Genomic DNA, 22,153 nt, shown 5'->3' with positions numbered 1-22,153 from the left:
GTGTTTTGGTAGGTCATACAGAGGAGGCAAACATGGAAGCATAGTTCAACACTGCTTTATTAAGTAAAGAACACCTGTTCTAATCCCTACTTCTAAGATGAGTCCCCTATGCTAAAAAAACATTAAAAAGGTGCTTGTCAGGATGTCTCATCAATTAAAGTCAGTCCTCCGTCCCAAACCTAAGCTATCCTCTAGAGAGAGCCATCAAATGCCCAGTTAAATACAGCATTGGGAGGTACTGCTGTTAAATGTCTAGCTACTCACACTATTGGTATGATTTCATATCAAATATCCAGGTACTCGCTGTGAGAAACCTGAAGGTGTCTCCCCCGCTGGTTCCTGGAGATCTGTCATCCAGGTGGCCAGGACACGGCCATCGCTATTGGATCCAGTTCTCAGTGGTGGACCAGTGGGGGAGGATCACCTGGGCGAGGGGTGTTCGGGAAGTGGAAGTGGGACACAGAGGGTTGAGACGCGGTATTCCCCTTCCTGTAACACCTTTTATCCATCCTACCCTGAAGGATATTTAGAAGCTCAACCCCCCCTTTTCCCGCACAAACACTTTCAGACAACGGACTAATAACAGAGCCGTTTACCTAACAAGTCCCAATACACGGGTTGGGCAGAGTCAGGCAATTGACAATAACCACGCACACTTGATGGCCCTTTACCTTCCAAACAGGGATAAAAAGCGGAGCATGAAAGCACACTTCGAGCAAGGCCGAACGCACAAGGAGACAGCTACACCTAACCAGCAGTTCAAATGGAGGAGAAAGGCGGTAAGACCTGGAAGGAGGAAGGAGGCGGAATTGCCCTGGCCGTTTTAAACTCAGATCCGCAAAGCCTCAGAAAGGGAAATCATAAGACCAGGAGTTACAGCTGGTTGCGGAGCAGCAAATGTCAATGGTACACAGGGGCCTCCCGCATTGATAACGCCGGTGGAGAGGCAAGCTGGCTCTCATGGTACTATCCTTGACTCCAGAGAACAAAGAAGCGAATGGGTTCAGCACAACCGGTGAGTCGGAGGAGGCTGATAGCAAACTGAACTGTGTTGAACCCAAGGTTGAAATTAGTAACACTTTGAACACAAAGAAAAGTGAAGATAAAATAATTTGCAAGAGAAAGAACTTGTGTATATGTTTGAACTTTAAAGAAACCCCAGTTAAGGTCCAGGTGCAGCGGTGTCCGGTGCCACGTGGGTGCTCATTCGAAAGACTCTGACCGGTACCTGTTTTGAAACTACAAGAACCAGAAGACCCTAGGAAAGGGTGGCATGAGGCATCAGAGTGGTCCTACAAGGGTTACGTCAAATCCCTTTTGCAATTGAAAGTCTCTGACCCATTGCCATAGGAAAGCTATGGGAAGGGAACCCTGCTTTCCGATAAAATTGTGAACTGTGAAACAAGGAAAGTGTGAATCTGACAGAGGGATGCCGAAAGAAAGCTAGGGGAAAGAAAACTCTGCTTTCTGATGAGAATGGGCAATACATGAACTGTATTAGAAATACATGAACTGTGTTAAAGAAAAGCTGTAGTGAACCCGACAGAGGGAGGCCCAAACTGTGAGGAGGATCCGAGCCCGGCAGAGGGAGATCCTGGGGGCGAAGAACAATCGCCCAAGGTGCAAGATCCCAGAGAGAACTTGTTTGTTTGTCATTGTGAAACAGCAGGCCTTTTCAGGCAAAGAGACTTTTGCAGGAAAGAGACTTAACCTCTGAAGGTTTCTGATATCGTTAAATTGGAACTGTGAACCTCGTGCTGTAAAGGCCCAGGAGTGTGCTGTTCCCAGAAGTCCCGCCTTGTCCCTTGCTCAAAACGTGTGGAAGGGAGATCCAGCCTTACCATCCTGGCTTATTATTTTGTGAACACTGCTTTCTTTTCTGGTGAACATTATCACACACTCTTTTTGTAATTTAGTAGTAAGGGTTGGCAATAGGTTTTTTAGTATAGGCCCTTTTTATTTGACAAAACGCCACTAGGACTGCCTTATTATTATTGGATTTGATGGTCGTAGCTTGCTCCCATATTAGATTTAGGTTTAGATTAGGTGTTTACCTCAGCCTTTATAAAGTTCAATAAACACCCTTGAACTGTGATCACTTGTGTCTGTTTTTACTGTTGCCACCACGAGTTCCTTACATCGCCCAAGGCTAGCACGTTTCATCAAATGTCTGAGTACTCTACTCCCACCATTGGCATGCATTGCAATAAAATGTCTAGGTACTCACCCTGTTGTCAGGGAGATTCATCAAGTTATCATAATGTCCCCTACATATGGCTGCTAATGTGAGCAGTCATCCACAATGAACATGTTTTAAGGTAGACACACTGTGCTTCAAGGTGCTAGGAACATGAATAAGAAAATGAGAGGAAATGTATTAATATAGCAGTCGTTTCACTGCACAGTATGCTTATGCGAACAGGGTTTGGTTGAATGGACACAGTGTTGGTGTATGTGCAGAGTTGTGGCATATGCACAGGGTGCAGGTGTATGTAAAGTGAACAGGAGTTTGTAGGGTGGGCATATGTGTGCACTGTGAGTACATGTATTCAATGTGAGGGAATGTGGTCTCATTCGTCAACTATCATTTGCAGTATCATCGTAGGAAATGCGGTTCTTGGGCTTAACCCCCTTTAAGGCTGCCTGAGTTCGTTTTGGGTATGCTGCTTAGTGGTCTACGTCTAGTCAGACCATCATCTTTTCTATCTCCCTCAATCACCACCTGTTCTTCTGGAGGATTGGCTTTATGATTCTCAGTGATCTTCACCCCTTCCCTCTTTGTTTCTCTCTCTTCTTTTCTCCTCATTTTCTGGTAATGCTCTATACCTTTGCTCTTTACTTCAAATTTGTTCTCTGACCTTTTCTTCTTCCTCCACTTTCTGCTTTGCCCCTTCTCTACCTTTCTCAGATGTTATTCCCCTCCAAACTCTGTCACTTCCACTCCTCCTCTTCATAGTGATCTACACATTATTCAAATTGGTCCTCTCCTCCACCTTTATTAACTTCTCTCTTCCTTTTTCTCTTGATTTGTTTTCTCCTTTCACTCTACTCTTGTCACATCCTATTCACTTTTCTATCTTGGTGGTCTGCTCCTTCCCTCCAAACTGCTCTTCTCCTCCTCCTTGATCACTCCCACCTTCTCCCTGTCATAAACTGCGTAACTCCTCTCTCCTCCAGTTCCTGACTCCTCCACTCATTTGTTCTTCCTTGCCCCTGTTATACACTGCTTGTGAGCACGCAGTTTGTTTAAATGATTAATGGTCAACAGCAGAAGACTGGTGCTTGCTTTATTGAACTACAATGTTGCCAACTTTGTTTGATGCAGTACGAAGATTCTCCATCTACCCTGACTACCATCTTGGATTCTGATGGCCTGGCTTGTGTTTGATGTTGTGTGGCGTGCTGTAAAGTGCAGACTGACTCTGAGTGGGTAAGCAAAGCAAGTTCTGTGTTTTGTCCTCTGCAAGGCTGATGCCACTGCCAGGCTGATTCAAGTAGGCTTGTAACTGGGTGCACATGCGCCTTTTCTGTAACCTTATCACTTTGTGGCCCATGTCTCTATCTTTGGCTGCCGTTACACTGTGGGTGTTCGCGAGTATAGGTACATGGCCTGGGTAGTACCTTTGGCACATCGGTGTTGGGGAGCATTTGTTCTCTGCTGGTTTCATTAAATAAGTTTAAAGTTCATACCATTCCTTTGTCTGTATTTCCCAGGATCTGCCAATTTAAAGGAAGCTTTAGATCCTCCATGAATCAACAATGGGATGTCTTCTCTATCAGTAAGGGATTCTTTGAATTCATAACTAGAGTCAAACCCAGAAGAGCCAGACTCAGTACATTTGGGTTACCCTGTGGTATAGCCAAGAAGGGCTAAGCCTGGAGTCCTGCCATTCATCATGATGGGGATAATAGGTAATTGTTCTTGTGGTGTTTACTCCCAGCGAGCATCCTTTTATAGAGTCACCTTCCCCAGGTACACCTATATGACCCCCACAAGAGGTGTCTGGGTTTAGGCATTGAGGGGTACTTAAGTCTGGCTATGAACTGAAGAGCATGAGGGATCCATGTACTTCATCCAAGGCCCTACATCATGGAGCTGGTGGGGGTACATGGGCCTCTATCACCCTGCCTCAGACACTTGGCCACAGTGGGCAGTGTGTGCGCACAGTGTATGGGGGTGTGAAGTGTTTGGACTGTGTGTGTGGGCAGTGTGTGGGAGAAATGTTTGTGTGTCTCTGTGGGGAGTGTGTGCGCCTGTTGATGGCGTTGTGGGTTTCAGGGCCAGTGTGTTGGGGCAGTATGGGGCAATGTGTATGTTTGTTTGTGTGCATATTGTTTTGGGGGCAGTGTTTGTGCAAATCCCTGTTTGTGGGATCTATGTGTAGGACCATTGCGGAGGGGCAGTGGGTGTGGGAGCTCGCCAAGGTCAGCTAGGTGTTGCTGTAGGTGTTGCAGCATTAACTAAGAGAGTAGGCTTGCCAAGTATTAAAACATATTAATCCATATTGCAACTTCCTCAATTAGCGAAATGTAATCTGTTTCCTAAGTTTTGGATAGAATATGTTCTCTTGTCATATACAATGGGTAACCTGGTTACTTGACTGGAGGGCCTCTTCAAATTGTGCTCAACATGTTTTTACATTTCTACTTACATAGTTTACCTTTTACTTAGCAACTTCCAGAGCGACTCCCTAAAATGAAGAGCCCATAGAAGGTGGACAATGACCAGGTAATCGTAGGGAGCCCACATGGCAAAAACATAGGTTGTTTCACAGCTTTTGGAATCAGCTTCAAAACTACACAACACACAATTGTCTGAAATTCCTTCCAGAAATCATACCAATTTGTTTCAAAGTTGTCAAAACTGAGGCATAAATTGGTCAACCGCACCATACCCCAAAAAAGCAGCCTCACTCCCCACCTTCTCTAGAGTAAATAGCTGCTAATGAGTGAGGCGCTGTATTCCTGCCTCCAGGAGACTCCCTGAAGGGACTGCTGTGACAGATGGCCTTAATGAAACGCTGAGTGTCCAGGCACGTCAAAGGTGGAGTTCATTGTTTTTAACACAAAACGAAATAAGATGCATTGACTATTATGGTCATCAATATTAGATTGTTCAGCAGTAAGACCAGCAGGTGGTTTAATACAATGCACTAGGCTGGAGAAGGACGTGGAGAGACTCAGTTTGGCTGTCCCTCTCTAGCTTGTCTAAACAAACCTCCTCCCAAGCCCACTTGTCCCTAACCCCACGTTAGTCTATATCCCTTGTTTCTCCCTCAGTATGCTAAACACTGTAAAGTCTAAAAAGTTAACCAAAAGGCAAGTGGCCTTTTCTGTCTAAGCTCACTCAGGGACTTACTAAAATGGCTCTACATTATTCAGTGGTTATTTCTAAAAGGTGTTGTATAGATGTGCCGATAGAAACTTAAACCCCACTACCCACCCAAATATTTCTCTACCTGTCTCATACTACTTTCCTCCTCCGCTACTCTCCTCTGCCCAACTCTACCCACCACATCACCTTTCTGTCTCTTTCCTCTGTCCCTCCGATGTTTTTCTCTTTCTACCAGCTACCTCCACCATCCGATGTTACTACCTTCTTGCCGATCTTACTACTCCCTCTCACTCCTCTCCTATGTACTACTACTACCCTCTTTTGCACTACTACTCCCTCTTTCACATTACAACTCCCTCCTCCACACTGCTACTCCCTCCTACGCACTACTGCTACTCTCCCTTTTTCCGCATTACTACTAAGCTTCTCTACTTAGCGATATGGTGCCCTGCTCACTCTCCCAATACACACTCTCCCTATTCTCACCCCCCTTGCCACCTCTCACCTGCACCCTTCTCCGTGCACCAACTCTACTATTCATACTATCTTCCGACACCCACTTCCTCTCATTCTAACTTCTACCCTCACACCCCTCTACCTATCTCCCACATTATCTTTCTTTCTCTCCCACCTGCCTTCTATCCAGCCCCAGCCACTTTTTCCTACACTACCCTCACTACACACCACACAACTGGCACTACTCACCCTCACCAATATGTCACCTAGACTTTGCTCAAATTCTGCACCCAGCTTTCCATCACGCCACTCTTCCATCCTCCTAGTCTTTCAGTTCACCTTCACCGCCTCTGACCTCATCCGAGCAACCCACCTTCAGCCTTTCCTTCTGTCTCCTGTTACACTGTGGTTCTGTTGGTTCTCTCTCTCCCTCCCATTGGCTCCAGCACTCACCTGATTCTCTGCACCAATTGATGCTCCAAGAGCTGGATGAGAAGCTTTAAAAGCGGGCTCCCCACAACTTTGACTCCTCGGATCTGGGACAGGTATGGATCTGGCGTTTGCCATAGTGAGCCTTCTATCCCAGGCCCTCCCCTTTAGCAGCTAATCCCTGACAGCCTCTCCCTATCCATGGAAGGACAGCCCTTACATTTTAGATAAAAACTCCAGACCTAGTTCTGCCCTGGTTTCATCATTTAGCAGCTGCACAGAGCTTTGTAAGGAACTCTGGCAGGGATCCTTACCTAGCAAGAGGCAGAAAGACTACAAACTCGAGATTGTGTTATTGGACTGTCCATCCTATCTCCCTTCCACATAAAGGCCCTTTCATTCACTGCCAGCATGCTACTCTTACATTCCTTCAGCCATAGCAGCCCCTTTAGGCCAGGTTTCATCATGACTAACGCTAGCATTCGCACCTGGTGAATCGTCGCTGTTGGGGGAGGATTTCATATTGGCCTGTGCCTGTGTGAGAGGAATCTGGGTCTTTTGGGGAAAAAAGCAGGCTTGCCCCAACGAACGCCACAATGGGTCATTGCCCCAATGGGTAAAAGTCCCAGTTGGCCACTGAGCACAGCACCTGAGCATATTACAGTGAGGTTGGAGAAGTGTCTCAACAACCAACATACTAAGGAAGGTGAAATGGGTGCTTTTGTTGCTCAAATTTCAAGCAGCCCTTTCTCTGAACCAAATGATCTTGCCTCCCATAACCCTTAACATGTAACTTATGGTAAAGAGAGGGGTTGTCAGATTGCCCCCCTTTTCCCATATGTGCCAACTCGCAGAATCTTTGTTTTGCTGTGCATAAGGTATAATGTATCTATTTGAGACAGAAAGAGAGAAGTAGAAGGAATTGGAAAGAGAGAGAGAAGGGGAGGGATTGACATAGGCAATATGAGATAGTAAATGGAACCTATACAGGCACAAGAGGACTTTGTAGGAGTGCAGGGTTGCAGGTTGTCTTGCTTTTTAGGGTTTACTCCCCTCTTCTCCTGACTGACCGACTCCCTACTAAGATCTCCTACCACCTTACACTACACACATAAATCCCCCAAAGACAGCCGCCACGGGTCTAGCCGCCAGCACAATGACATTCATTGAGCCCTTTCCTCTTTAACCCGGTTACCCTCTTCCTCATCAGCAACTAACTATACCCAAAGTGCTGTAGTGTATCAGATCTTGGGCGCTTCCCTTTGGATAACATGCTCACAATTCTCTCTGACAACCCCATAGGAAGCAGATTGGCACAGAGGAAACAGGTACTTCTGACCTGGCCCCATCACTGCCTCTCCACGGTGGCTCCACCTCGCATCTTCATCCATGTGCAAGGCTGCCTCTGCTGCTTGAACCCCCAACAACTCTTATGATAGCCCCACTTTACCGCTAATTTCTGGTGGCGCATCACTGTGTTCACAGGGACCAACTTTGGTCCCTCTACATTGCGGCAAAACTTATTTTGCACCCACAGTTTTAGGGAGTTGCTATTTTAAGCGGCCATCTTTGTGCCATGCTCACCCATGGCCTTTGAGTACATTTAAATGGCACACCATGCAGTAAAGTATCGCAAGTCATTGAAGAGCCAACTTCTGACACATGCACTAAATATCCAAAAAAAGATGAACTGAAAAGAAACTGATTTCGTTTTTTTTACTAATATCATCATATTTATTTCATAAATTATCCCAGAAAAATAATCCAAAATATGGGGACCTGATATGAAAAAGTCTGTTTGCCATGTGAGGCATTGCAACATTTTGAAAGACACAGAATTCCCTCCCATTTTGCTCCTCTGCTCTCTGGAGCGGTCTGTGGTACAAATAAGAAATCATTTCAATTAGAGCCATTTCAATTGTTTGCTAAATAACCATGATTGAAGTTGATTCTATTGATTCCTTCGAGAAAAAGAAAAGGAGCTCTTTATTCACCCAGGACATAAGATAATATTTCTGGGATCCTCATTACAAGTTTGAGGGTGCTTCAAAAAATTGTCAATAATTCCGTTGCTGCCGCTTTTTTGCACCACCAAATTATAATTGCTGGTGGATTTTCCACCAGTGTATTGCCATGCAGTAAATCAACCGATTTTCAGAGAAAAAGTAGCAGATTTATCTCCTGCACAAGCTGGAGGTGTATCTACCACTTTACCTCAGTAAATCTACCAAAAATACTCATGGAGTCCTGTGGACTCCAAAAGTGGGGAATTAACACCACTTGTAATCCTGTGGTACCTCCACGGGACCAATTAGAGATAACGGTAACTGAGTTTGGCGGTATTTCAGCTGATTTACCCATTAGCGCAAATGCTCTTCTCTGTTACTGTTTCTGATGCACTCAATTGTTCCTGATGTATGGTGGCTTGTCATTAGGGGAGACCGTGAGTTAATTCAAGAGTAATATCTAGTCCATTTCCCCCTCCTTCTCCCTTTGTAATCGATATTGTAAAACCCATTTTTGGGCAGCCATCCATCTTTGCAGACCCTTTAGCCACTGTTATATTAACGACCCTTTTGGCATTTCCATGATATTGCCATCCTCCTTTTTGCCAACAAAGCTAAGAATCTGGCTATTCTTTTAAAGCACTTTTTTTTCCTCTGGAACATCTCCACCAGGCGTACTTTGGCCCATCACCCTATGCCAGAATCTTGCAACCACAAGGCATTCTCATGCCATATGCCAGAAGCTGGCACGTTCTTGTTCACATCTATGGCATCGGGGGCTTCGGGATTAAGTTAATGTAATCTCAACTGAGTCATGTAGAGACCCTATGTTGTATATTAAATTGGAATAATTTCAATCTTACATTTCTCGATACTACCTTAAATTGTCAACACATCTTTGACCAATTTATCTCTTCTAACGATTTGCCTATATTATTATCCCATTTCTCATTCATCTTGAGCTGTTTTAAAGCTACTCTGTCTTGCAATCCCTTATGCGCCCCTCTCCTATCTCCTCATAGTATTGCGTGAAGTATTGGTGTTGATTGTGGCTCCTCCAGTATGGACTCCCATTACGATGCTATGATTTTGACCACCCTGGAATAGTAAAAAAACAGACCTTTCAACATTTCAAACTTCTCCACCCATCCAGTAAAGGGTAGCAATTGCCCATTTTCATACAAGTCCCCCATTAGCGAGCATCCTTGTCTTGTGCATTTATCATCTCCCACATCTTTTATTACTATAGCTTGTTTCCCATCTGCTCTCAGAGGGATATTGGCATTATAAACTTCCCTCATGCATAATTTTGAACATGTACATTTCCACACCTGTTATATCACTTTTACAATGCACGACGTACCTATTCCATCAATCATTTTCCAAAGCAGTTCTATCCCATTCCTGTTCCTTGGAAGTTCTCCTAACCGTCTCCCATTCTTACTATTCTCCTTTGTGTACCACCTTGCAGTTGTTCTGCTAGAAAATATAGTTTGTAATCTGAAAGGGTAAGGCTTTTGGCCTGGTATTTCCTACGCAATGTTGAAAGCACACTCCTGACACCTCCCTCCTACCCATAATAATTCTGTGTTCTTACTGTCCAGAAGTTTGAATAATAGTGGCTTAATCATATGTGGAATATTTACAAACAGAGTCTGCTTAGAATCGCCATTTTGCATATCACTATCTTACCCATGAAAGATAGTGGTAATTTGTTCCAAAAAACTATGTTATCTTCTATATTGTAAAAGGCCCATCTCTGTATTATATTGAAATGTGTCTGCAAATGTATGTCTGTATCCCCAAATATCCAAAGGAGTTAAGTTCACAACGAATTCCAAAATCAGGAAACTCCTCCCTTGGCCACCCTGTGAGTCCCGTCTGTGAGAATGTCACTCATTTATTTGTGTTTATCTTGAACTGCGACTGTTCTCCAAATTTCCCCAGAACTTCCATCATGCACGGAATAGGCAAATGTGGGTACTGTACTTATAAAAGCATGTCATAAGCATAAAGGGACACAACATGCTAATTTCTCCTCACCTCCATGCCTGCTTCCCTGTTTGGTATCGAAATATGCCTGCAAGAGGCCTCAGCACCAGAGCAAATAAAGTCAGGGACAGGGCATGTCCTTGGCGTGTACCCTTTTCCAGCTGCCAGCTGGGAGACATTTATCTGCAGTCTTTTTCCCTTGCCTCAGCTCATTATAAATAATCTTGAATCAGGTCATCATATTGGTACCAGCACCATGTTGCTCTAATAATTTGAATAGCCATTTCCATTCCAAGGAGTCCGGCATCTAACAACAATATCACCATTTCCTTGCCTTACCCTGAACTGCCTCCATCACATAACGTAGTCTAAGTTTATTCATAGCTGTGTTTCTCACCCAAACAAACTCACATTGGTGTGGGTGTATCAAGTATGATGCTGCCTTCAACATCCCAGTAGATATTGTTTTACCTAATAAATGTGTATCTAAGATTATGAGTGAAATTGGGTGATATGCATCACAATGTCTGGCTTCTTCACCCTATTTTAGCAGAACCACTTTCCTTGCCTCTTTCATAGGTTTTGGAAGGGACCTCGTTTGAAAGGCATAATGGTATAATTGTTCCTGGCTGTCAAGGAATTTAATGTTTTATAAAGTTCTACTGGTAGGCCATCACTATCTAGCGACTTCCCTCCTTTCAGGGACTCAATGGCTACCCTTATTTCGGTCTCTGTTATAAGTTCTTCAAATTCCGTGTTTGCTGCTTCAGTCAGCTTGGGGAGTTTGACCTGCTCTAATACTCCCATAACATCTTCAGTATTGCTCTTCCCTTCACTTTTGTATACATGCATGTCATATTTATAAAACACCTCATTAATGTCTCTTTGCACAGTAGCTAGGAACTCATCCTTCCTGTCTATTTGAGTAATAGTAACATGCTGCATCTCCCTTCTTAAGAGCCAAACCAGTAGGCACCCAGGGCTTTCCCCTTCACCATGAATCCTACCAGTATACTTGACATAATTGCAGCAACGTAGTGACGTTCGGGCCTGTTTTTGTGAGTTCCCCACTGCTCTCTCCCTCTTTATTTTATTGATATTCTCTTCCGACCTCATAATTATGTTTAGGAGTGTTGCCCGAATACCATTGGTTGTGGCTATACATTTCTCTCTGTCACTTTAAATGCCTCCATAATATCCGTACATCATCAACAGAGCCTACATTATGAGAAAAATATTATTCTAAGGCCACCAGGATCGTATCTATGCATGCTACGTCTCACAGAGAATTCCACCCTCAGTATCGAGCTAGGTATCACCGTCCTAACCTGGCCCCATGTTAGCCCTGCTGCCGATAGGGAATGATGCAAAAGTATTTTCTGCATGTATTTGGTTCCACTAAAGTCGGGAAATTGTTCTCTCCAAAAAAAGATGTAGTCGCTCCTTGAGTGTGTACAATGCGGGTGAGAGTACAGGGAATAACCAAGAAAATGAAAAATCAACCTGCACTCTTGTGTTACTCTCCAATAATTTGTGATGTTGTGATAAGTTTTAGCAGAATATTAAATAATCTTAAGGTGCAGAGGAGATGATAACCAACCCTGGCATATGGGTTGTGTAATATGAATCAGAAACCAATTAAGTTCCCAATGTCAACTCCTACCCCCTGTACACTATCAATGGCTCAAAACATTTTGAGTCCAGGTAATTTGGTGATAATATATTGTTTCAATATACTCTCCCATCTTTATACTCAATCAATAGGCATTTTTTTATATAATTAAATGCATATCAGATAGACTGACACAATCAATTTTCTTGTAAAACATAGATGATTTATTTGTCGGCCAATGCGTTTCGAGAGTAATCTATTCTTTAGGGGCATATAAGTAAATTTCAAACAATATCTAGAAAGAAATTTTAAATGATATACATTAGTGCAAGGTATCGTCAAAATAATCAATAATCAAGGAATAACCCCTTGTCCCATTCTCTTCCCTCCATAATTCTACCAGGACTGGGTCTGTTAATTGCCAGGTTCAAGGACCTGGATGCTGTTTTTTTTTTTTAAATAAGTGACTTTAGTATCTGGTGTATCCAAGTCTGGGTCTAGTAGGACAATGAACAACCTTTGGCTACCCATATGAGGACACCCCGTGCAAAGTATGAATATGATGTGCCATGCACCTCTGCTCCCCACCTTGTTTTAATTTTACTAAGTTCAGTTATCATTAGGCGTGTATCTTGAACAAATGCTAGCTGTCTGCCCCATCTCTTAATGTAAATGGCTATTTGTCTTCTTTTGGCAGCATTGCCCATTCCTCTAACATTTCACATAATTTTTCTAGCACTTCCCATTTTTGAAAGACCAAACCTCCATTTCCTTCCTTCCTTATCCTCCTTGTGATGTGCAACCCCTAGGACCAATGACATTGCCCATCGATCAGATGCCTCAGTTTCTTAAACTTCCCTCTTATTTCAGCACAACTCCCTCTGCCATCCCTTTGCCCCCCAAATCTTTAAGCTTGTAAATATAACCAAGTTCTATGATAACATGACCATGGTAATTCCTCCAATTTGCGTGTGTGAAAGCCTCTTTTAATGAAATAGGACTCTGGTGACCATATTTTGCGAGGGGCGTGACACACCCTGTTAAGTTTATCACTTCAACTATGTCAAGACAGAGAAGAACACAGGGAAATAAGAAAAAACGGATTCTGAAGTCCGACTCCTTGCCAGTCCAAACTCTTTCGCCACATTTGACCTCATACAGCCATCTTCATCCCAATGTCACCTGCTCAGTCTCCATGTGATAATTTTCAATTTCCCTCTATTGATTATATGAGCACTGTATAAGGGCTATTTCCCTATCCTTTCTTCATATATTGTCCCAGTACAGCAGCATCATCCCTTTCCATCTCTGCCATTTGTTTGGTTCCATCTGCACAACTACCATCTTCTCGGTTTCTTGATATTTCTCTGCCCTTCCAGATTTGCTTTGTGCGTGGCTCCTCACAACTTGTTGATGCCCTTCTTCTAGCAGTCTGGTTCCCTTCTAGCTTCCACCAGTCCCATGCCATATGTAGAGAGTTGTAAAACCACTGTCTATCCCCTTGAATATTTTTGCACTTGGCTGAGTACATCAACATGCAGCGTATGTTCTCTTAAGGTTGACTTCCCCTTGTTGAAGCTTTAAAGTAGTTGTTGCATTCTCTTGGTGTAATCCGGGACCCATATTGCGAGACTGATAACTCAAATGACTCCTGTAGCAATTTCTCTAAAAATAGTTCCATTGGGTCTCCTTCTTCTACTTCCGGTAGGTCCACTATTCATATTGTGTTCCACCTCGAATGGCATTCAGTGTCTTCAGCTCTTCATTCCCAGTCTTTAGTTATTTGTAACAAGTCTGTGTCTTGCTTTTTCAGGGACAGTACTTCCCCCTCTTTAGTAGTTGCCTTTGAGTCTGTCACCTTGTGTTTTCCTGCAATATTGTGCATATACGCCGGCAGGAGGTTCACTTCTTCCCCTTTGAGCTGTGACGAATCGAGGGAATTCGTCCCTTCTCCCCAAAGGGGAGGCCCCCCACCCCTGAGGCTAGGGAGGTGAGCCTGCTCCATAATACCCTCTCTAGGGCGAGAGGCATGTAGGACCTCACCGGGAGAGACTCCCCCTTAGGTGATAAGGACTCACGTTCTCATGAGGAACTCCTTAAAGCTGGACATACTATGGCATACATGGGATGTTTTAAAATACCAGAAACTGTGAAGTACCAAGACTGGGACAAGGAAATGCATAATAAATGCTGTTATCTTATGGAAAAAGAGCAGGTCCCTTTAAGTCAGTATATCCAGTCCACTGGAACGAGTGCGTTAATGAGCAGGGTGCACTCAGAGAGAGACGGAGAGAGGAATGCAGATGAAAGGCTGGGAAGGCCCCAAGCTGCAAAGTAGCTGAAGAAGATGGAAGCCCACAAGTTTCAAACTCGTTTGAGGTGGCAAAGTGGGACGCCGGAGGTATGGCAGACCCGAAGTGAGAGGAACAGACATGGCAGGAGCCCATGAGAGTGTGGTGGCAATGGAGAAACTGTGGTGGACTGCAGGTCCACAAACTATTTCCTATCCAACCATAGGGTCACTGGGTGTCCATTCAAGCTGCGAAGCACCGGGCCACCATGACGAAACAAGGCAGAGCAAGGAGAGAGACGCCAGAGAGGAGAAGTCGCCGGCAGTACAGGACTAGAGAGAAGGTCCCTGAGGAAGAGGGCTCCCGAAGACGTTCTCCTTCAAGAACAAAGGTAACTGGGAAAACTGGAAGTATGGGAGGCCCCAAGAGAATCATTATTCAGCAACTCGCCTCAGTAAAAATGAAACCGAGTTAACCTGGTAGCAAATGAATTCTGAATGTGGTGAAAGAAAAAGAATTAATGAAAACTTGAATGATGAAAGAGAGGAACAGTGGATAATAATACCCTGGGAAAATGGGAAAATAAGTTGATATTCTATCCAAAAGAGAATCCAATAGACTGGTACTAGTAATACCATCAGGAGTAGGGAGTCATTCTCCTGAGCTAAGCTAGTTTTCATAGTGATAGGGTCAGTAAGGGTAGTTTTTGACAGCTGACTTATTTCTTTGGACGTTCACTATTGACCAACAAGCACCTTATTTAGTGACATGTATGGGATCACACATGTTGATGGGGAAAGTTAGGCCTTATAATATTATTTTAATAAAATATCATACACCATGGGCCTCATTACAAGGTGGGCAGTAAGGGTTAACGGGCACTGGTAAGGAGACCGGTGCCAGTGAAACCCTTACTGCCCTATTCCGAGGTCCCTTAGCAGGTCCCGCTATGGGCGCCTGGTTTTACCAGTTTTACCAGGCGCCCTTAGCGGGAGCCGCTAAGGGACCAGGGAGCTAATAACGTGCCCGCTTTTAGCAGGCACGTTATTAGCTCCATCCCCATTCCCATTGAGCCCTATGGGGGCTCGAATGGGAATGGGGAATGGTTCTCGGAATGGGGACTTACCGGGTCCTCCAAGGTTGGAATGACCCGGTAAGTCCCTATTTCGAGGACCCGGAATGCGGTAAGGGGGTAGCCATGGTGCTAATTGCACCATGGCTACCTCCTACCTCGTAATGAATGTACATGTCCTCAGAGAGTCCGTGTACTTCTTCTGACTCACCACAGAGCCTATCTTTGCTTCTAGTGCCACATGGGAACTCTGTATCGCTGTAAGGACCACCCGAGCTCAGCTGACTCTTCTTTTCTGCTGTGGGTCTAGCCACATCCCCCATAGTTTGTGTTTGATTCAATGATGGTGTGTTCTTGTCCATCCTTGATTGTTGGGACCCGGTGTGTCGCCCCCTTTACGCCCTCCATGTCTGCTGTATTTTTACTTGGGCACCGACCACCTCGCTTCTCCGGGGCTTTGTTGTTTTCAGTGCTAATTAGCTCAACAAATACCCGACACCTGAGCTAACAACTCTCTCGGTTTTGTTCCTCCGATTGAGGTTCAGCTCGAATCAGACTCCTTGGAATAAGCCAAAATTACTGTATCCAAATTACTGACCCCACCAAAAGACCTAAATCACATACCACAAAAAGTTAAAACTACCAAAATTTCGAACGTTTTGTGATATTGGGTCTTTTGGTGGGGTTGGTTAAAAAAAAGAAACACAAAGGCTGCGATGGTGTCCCCCGGGACACCCCGCTCACTATACAGTATAGTGAGCGGGGATTGCAGGGACATCCCTGCAGCTCACCAGAACAAAAGAAAAAAGAAAAAGGCCAGGGGCTGCCTGGGTGTCCCCTGCAACACACCGCTCAATATACTATACTACACTATACTAACCAATCAAAGTGGTATCTGAGTATAAATACCTAGGTATTAATTTAGATAATAAACTTTGTGTTAAAAGGCACTTTGAACAAGTAAACCTAAAAGCTTTGCAGATATCAGCATTGGCTCCCGTGCACACAAGGGTGGGGGATATTCGGTTGGCATCTTACTACAGTTGCATCAGGCAAAAATCATACCCAATTTTTTACATAGAGCAGAAATATGGGCAATGAATATTCTATCTGAAACTAACAAAATAGAATTAACGATCTTACAGAGACTTACTAGATTGCTTCTGCGTATATCTATTGAAATGGTATACCTCGAATTTAACATTGTACCATTCCAAGTTAAATTCCACTTATATTGTCTGAATATGTACTGGAAGTTGCTATATACATCTGAAACCTGTGTATAGTGAGTGGGAGTTGCAGGGGACATCCCCGCAGCTCGCCCAATCAAAAGTTTTTTTAAAAATAGAAAAAGGAAAGGACCCTGCAGCGCCGGTTCCCGATCATGGAAGTAAAAGGGAACTGGCGCCACAGGGACACAGCGCGTCAGAAGGAAAGGTAAGTAGAGGTGTGGGGTGTGTTGGGGGTGTGTTGGGGTAGGGGTATGGGTGGGGTTTTGGGTAGGGGTTTGCGCACATCGGGAATGTTCAGGGTTGAAATGACCGAAGATTATTTCGAGCAAATAATCTTCGGTCATTTCTCCCTCTAACATTTCCGTGGAGGACAAATCACACAGATTCGACTCCTTGGGCATGACTTATATCTGATTTGTTCTCGAGTCCCTTCTGCCAGGCCAGAAACCCATGTTACCTTAACACCTCTCTTATTTGCCAAGGTGTCCCACACTTCCAACACCCCACTTCAGTAGGCACATGTTGTGTCCTGTTTCAGAAGAATTATGCTATCATCAGGCCTCCATGAGTGTGGAGGGGTAGCCCTGGGGACAATTGGTGGGAAGTGATCCTTTTGTGATGCCTTCATGGAAGGGTAACTAGTCTATTTGGGAATCTTCTACTTCTCCTGTTCTCCTGAACTTTGCTAGTGTGTTCTGGCTGAATCTTTCTCTTATTCTTTGGTCCCATGGGCTTAGAGCTCATGGCCATCTTTAAGGTCTTTGTTCTCCTTCGCTGCGACTCTTGTGGCTGTCCCCACCCCCCCCTCTGTTAACCATGTGCCTTCCACAGGTATATTGTCTGTCTTTTTGTGCTCCTAACTGGAGCTCAATTAGCCTGCTCCTGTTTCTCAGCAGGACTCCCAGGTCCGGGTGGTGGCCATGTATAGCACAGAACCACTCACTCTCCTCCTTGTATCCTATGCTGATAATTCTTTGGGAATCCTCAGGGCAGCAGGGTGGGGATTGCTGTACACCTGTTCTCTGTTTGTTCCCCACCTTGTTCTGCCGGCTATATTTATCTGTCGGTCCTCAAAAAGGATAAAATTGGGATTGCAGATAGATGTAGTGGAGCCCTGAGGTTTCCTGTCTGCAGCTGCAGGCCACACCCCTAGAGGTTACTTTGTTTCATCTGAGGGATAATGACTCAGTTTGCCAGTTGGAGGCAATTACACACAGAGAGAATATTGTAAAGAACTTTGATGCTCCACCAGTCATTTCTTGGGTTATCTTGAGATGGTAGAATAGAGAAGTGGGGGGGCACTTTCTTGAAACCATACACAGCCTTGCCTTACTCCTCCACAGACTGGGAGAAGGCTGTTTTTTCACTGCCTCACACCAGTCAGCTACAGCATGATCTGTACTATAGAGATGTTGAACAGCTTGAACCAATTCATCCAGAACACTATTTCTTCACATCACAGACACTGCCATAGTTACTTCCAGGGAACTGTATCATATGCAGTTGTTAGATCAATACAAACCATATAAAGGGTGTGACCATCCAGTATTACATACTATGGATTAACAAATGTATACGAAAGATGTGCTCTATCATTAAGACTTCCTTGCTAAAACCTATTTGAAGATGGCTTATAACATTACCCTCCTTGCCCCATTATTCTAAATGAACAAATAGCATTTCCCAATACATTTTACCTACAGTGTAAAATAAGGATATTGGGCGATAGTTTGAGGGATTTCTTCCATCATCCTCCTTGCTAACTGTTCCTCGATTGCACCAAAACGGGGTGACACTCCAATACAATGGATGGGCTATGCTGATGATTTAGCCTTATTATACTTGACGCCTAGTGGATTGCCGTCTTCTCTGAATAACTTGAAAGAGTATACTGAATTGATCTCTTTGGTAGTGACTACCATAAAAACCAAAGTCATTACATACAAAAAGGAGATAGGTGCGTGCTGGTATATGAACGAGGAGGCAATCAAAGTGGTTCCTCAGTTTAAATACTTAGGTATTAATTTAGATAATAAACTTTGTGGTAAAAGGCACTTTGAACAAGTAAACCTAAAAGCTTTTCAAATATCAGGCAGCATTAGCTCCCGTGCACACAAGGGTGGGGGATATTCAGTTGGCATCTTACTACAGTTGCATCAGGCAAAAATCGTACCCATTATTTTATATGGAGCAGAAATATGGGCAATGAATATTCTATCTGAAACTAACAAAATAGAATCAACGATCTTACAGAGACTTACCATATTGCTTCTGCGTATATCTATTGAAATGGTGTACCTCAAATTTAACATTGTACCATTGCAAGTTAAATTCCACTTATATTGTCTGAATATGTACTGGAAGTTGCTATATGGATCTGAAACCTGTGCGTGGGCTCTTACATAAAGCACTATTGACTAAAGCTAGTTATATGTCCTTGAGTTGCATTGTTAGAATTAAATACATTGCACACAGATGGCTTGCTTGGCTCCAAAAAACGTCTTGAGATCACAACAAAATAGTTGTAAGAAAGCTATGAAGACGTTTAATTAGGACTTAGTCGAGAACGGCTACTTATTGACATAGCCACTAAAAGCAATTCTGAAGTATTTAGTATATTCAGGAAAGAGTGACTATCCCAAAGTATATTGAACAGTTTGTTGGTAATAACATGGTCTGGGACTACATTAAATCAAAAGTGAACTCTGTGAAGCCGCTAGAGACTGTGGGTGTCTGCTTGGAGTTACCGAGGGACACTAGACAATATTGTTTGTTCGATGAAACAGAACTAGAGTCTGTCAAACATCTATTCACTGCATGCCCTGCTCTTTTAGAACTATGGTTGTTAGCTCTAAGATCAGCTGGTATAGAAGGGAGATTGTCAGGTGCGGCTTTGTGGTCCATGTGCATGAATGTAAATCATGAAGGGTGTGTTATCTTCCTTACCATATTATGGAGGAACGTTGTGATTATATTGGATATTTTGTCATGAGAGCACTGTGAGGTTGTCATATATTAGTGTTCTCTCGCAGATTTTGAAGTACTGTAAAATGCAGAGACTATATGTATTTTTTAACTGAATCTTAAATGTTGTAATATGTGGAAATCATGTTTTATTTTCTGATGTATTTTTATATTTCGATACTACATTTCAGATCTGGATAGATGGTGTATTAACAGGTGACTATGCTGACTTTATAATACGATAAATAAATAAAATAGTGAATCAATCTCAGCACCTACCACCTACCAGTCGTTCTGAAATTTCAGAAGTTGAAAATCATTGTTAAAAAAAGCTGCCCAAATTTTGGTTCATATCAAAATATATAGGCTGGGATACAATCAAGTCCAGGGGCTCTGTTTGGTTTTTGGCTCTTGATAGTACAATAAACGTCTGCATTGGTAAATATAAGCAGGTGTTAACATTGCTGATATGGAGAGGTAGTCCTTTTTGTGAGAGTGCATTCATTTTGAGGGCGTCCTTCTTCATCATGATGGTATAAAGCACTGAAATATAAAAAACAAACTTTCTCCAAAATATTGGAATCATGCAGGTACATTTCCCTTAGACCTCTACTGATTACAATATGCCAAAAATCTTGAGTCCACAGCTATAAACGCAACTATTAAGAGCAATTTCTTCTTGCTTTTTGACATTGATAAGATCTGTATACTTTTTCATAGCGAGCTTCACTTGCATAATATCGGTGGGGAAAGATTTGAGTGTTGATAGATATTTTTTATCTGCATGTCAAACCAGGGCTTTTCCTTCATAACCTCTTTATCTTTTTTACTTCTTTCCTTGCTAACATAGGGAATGACCACACTTATTGTGTTGCCATGGCTTCCTTGAAATCAGTTAGGAAGGGAAGTAGTGTGATATATATTTGTTGGGAAACACCTGGCAAATCTAAGTGGCTCCATTACAACCTTCATGTATTAGGAAGGACTAAAATGTTTGTCCAAAAGGGATCTTTCCCACTATCTAATGGACTGGCACCTATATGAACTAATGGTACCACTGTTATTGGGTTGTTATCGCATATGAAGAACATTCCATTGCATAATGTCTATTAGTACCCGGCACGCTCTGTCCACAGGAAATACTACACATGGATTGGCTCTTTTCCGAGCCATACCACACGGTATTCCTGTGGACGTACGAGCGTGCTGGGGGGGCGTGGCAGCCTCTTAGCCAATGAGGAGGATCGAAACGGGGCAATCCCCGCTCTGAGCTTCCCCAAGGCTTGAGGCTGCCTTCGTCTCCCTTCCCTCCCAACCCCACTTACCTTCTTTTTTCTTTTTCTCGGGGACCAAACGCGCTGGGAACACTTCTGTTCCCAGCACGTCTGCTTCCGATAGCCGCCATGGAAAGGGAAAACGGACTACGTTTTCCCTTTCCTGGCGGCCATTTTATTTGACATTTATTTATTTATTTCTGTTTCGAAATGCTGCAGAGTTTCGGAACAGAAAAAAATGCCATTATTACCCCGGTCTACCGGGCTGGGGTACTAATGGCTATAAGACCCTCGGTGGCGGGCCAATACCGACCACGGTAATGCCCACGGGCCTCATTATGACCCTCACTATGCTTGGGCCTGTAACTAGGGGCCCCGGGGGCATTACCTGCGGCGGTATTGGCCCGCCGCCTCGGGTCTTCTTGCCACATGAATACATAATTAACTAGTTCTATTTGTGGTCCTAACAGTATAATGGGATGCTTGGGTTCCGTTTAGAAAAATATTTGTAACCCTCATCCCTCAGTCATATATAGTTGTGTGAAAGGTTCCTGGATACCTTTTTTCAGGCTTTTCAACCAGGCATGACGGAATTCCCCACAAGGTTCATAGGGTTCAATTTGAGGGTTTAAGTCTCCCATTATCAAACTGTGCATGATGATAGCATCCGTGTCTATGTGGATCTGAGAAACCCACAATTTCCTCCAATTCCTCCAATAGGAAAAGCTCAGATCTCAAATACACATCATAAATATAACATACTCTTTTAGGATCTACATTATTAAACGTCACCTTAATCCCTATGATGTTTGGGGAATTGATATAAAGATCCTTAGTAGAGACATTTAAATCTGTTGACACCTGGGTCATTAGTCCACTACCCGGGTGTCGCCTTTTCTGACCTATATGCCAACTTTAAAAAGGTTATATAGCCCATGTTTCTTTAAAAGTAATAATATGTCACCCCTTTATAATTTTGCACAAGTCAACATCCTCCACTGCACTATTTAGACTTGCAGTATTTCATGTAATTAGGTAACCCTGTTTTGGGAATTGACTGGTGTACATCTTGGTAATCTCTGGTTATCTGTTGGCTCTACAGGGCGGCTAAAACCAGGAGGGGGCGGCCTTTCTTCGCCTAATATAATAGGATCTCCCGACTGCTGGGGTGTGGTTTTCTCTCTGCTTGTAATTCTTTGCATGGGATTTGCCTAAGCTTGGAACAAAACCTCATGTCTGGATCATTGTTTGAACTTGAAATCTGAACATCCGACTTTTATTAGTGACCGCGATCTCCACTCTATCCATAACCTAACTACCCACAAAGGGGATAACTCTTTGGATCTCTTATACATTGCCATCTTTATCTGAGCCATTAATACCACTGTCACACCATCCATATCTGATCACTCATTTGTTTCCACCACCATCTCTTTTCCAGCCTCTGACCTTTCTGCACCACTTGTTTCACCTATTACTAAATCGAAATG

At 43.5% G+C, this 22,153-nt stretch overlaps 1 protein-coding gene across 4 annotated transcripts in view; it reads right to left on the bottom strand.

Annotated features, from left to right (window-relative positions):
• The window catches only part of TBX5 (T-box transcription factor 5), a 409,300-nt gene that overhangs the window by 150,661 nt on the left and 236,486 nt on the right, over positions 1 to 22,153 (bottom strand). The gene's annotated exons all lie outside the window — the stretch shown is intronic.

Source organism: Ambystoma mexicanum, chromosome 10, assembly GCF_040938575.1.
Source record: "Ambystoma mexicanum isolate Mex_15411 chromosome 10, UKY_AmexF1_1, whole genome shotgun sequence".
Classification (NCBI taxonomy): domain Eukaryota; kingdom Metazoa; phylum Chordata; class Amphibia; order Caudata; family Ambystomatidae; genus Ambystoma; species Ambystoma mexicanum.
Note: the sequence above shows the minus strand (reverse complement) of the source record. Positions and strands in the feature narration are given on the sequence as shown.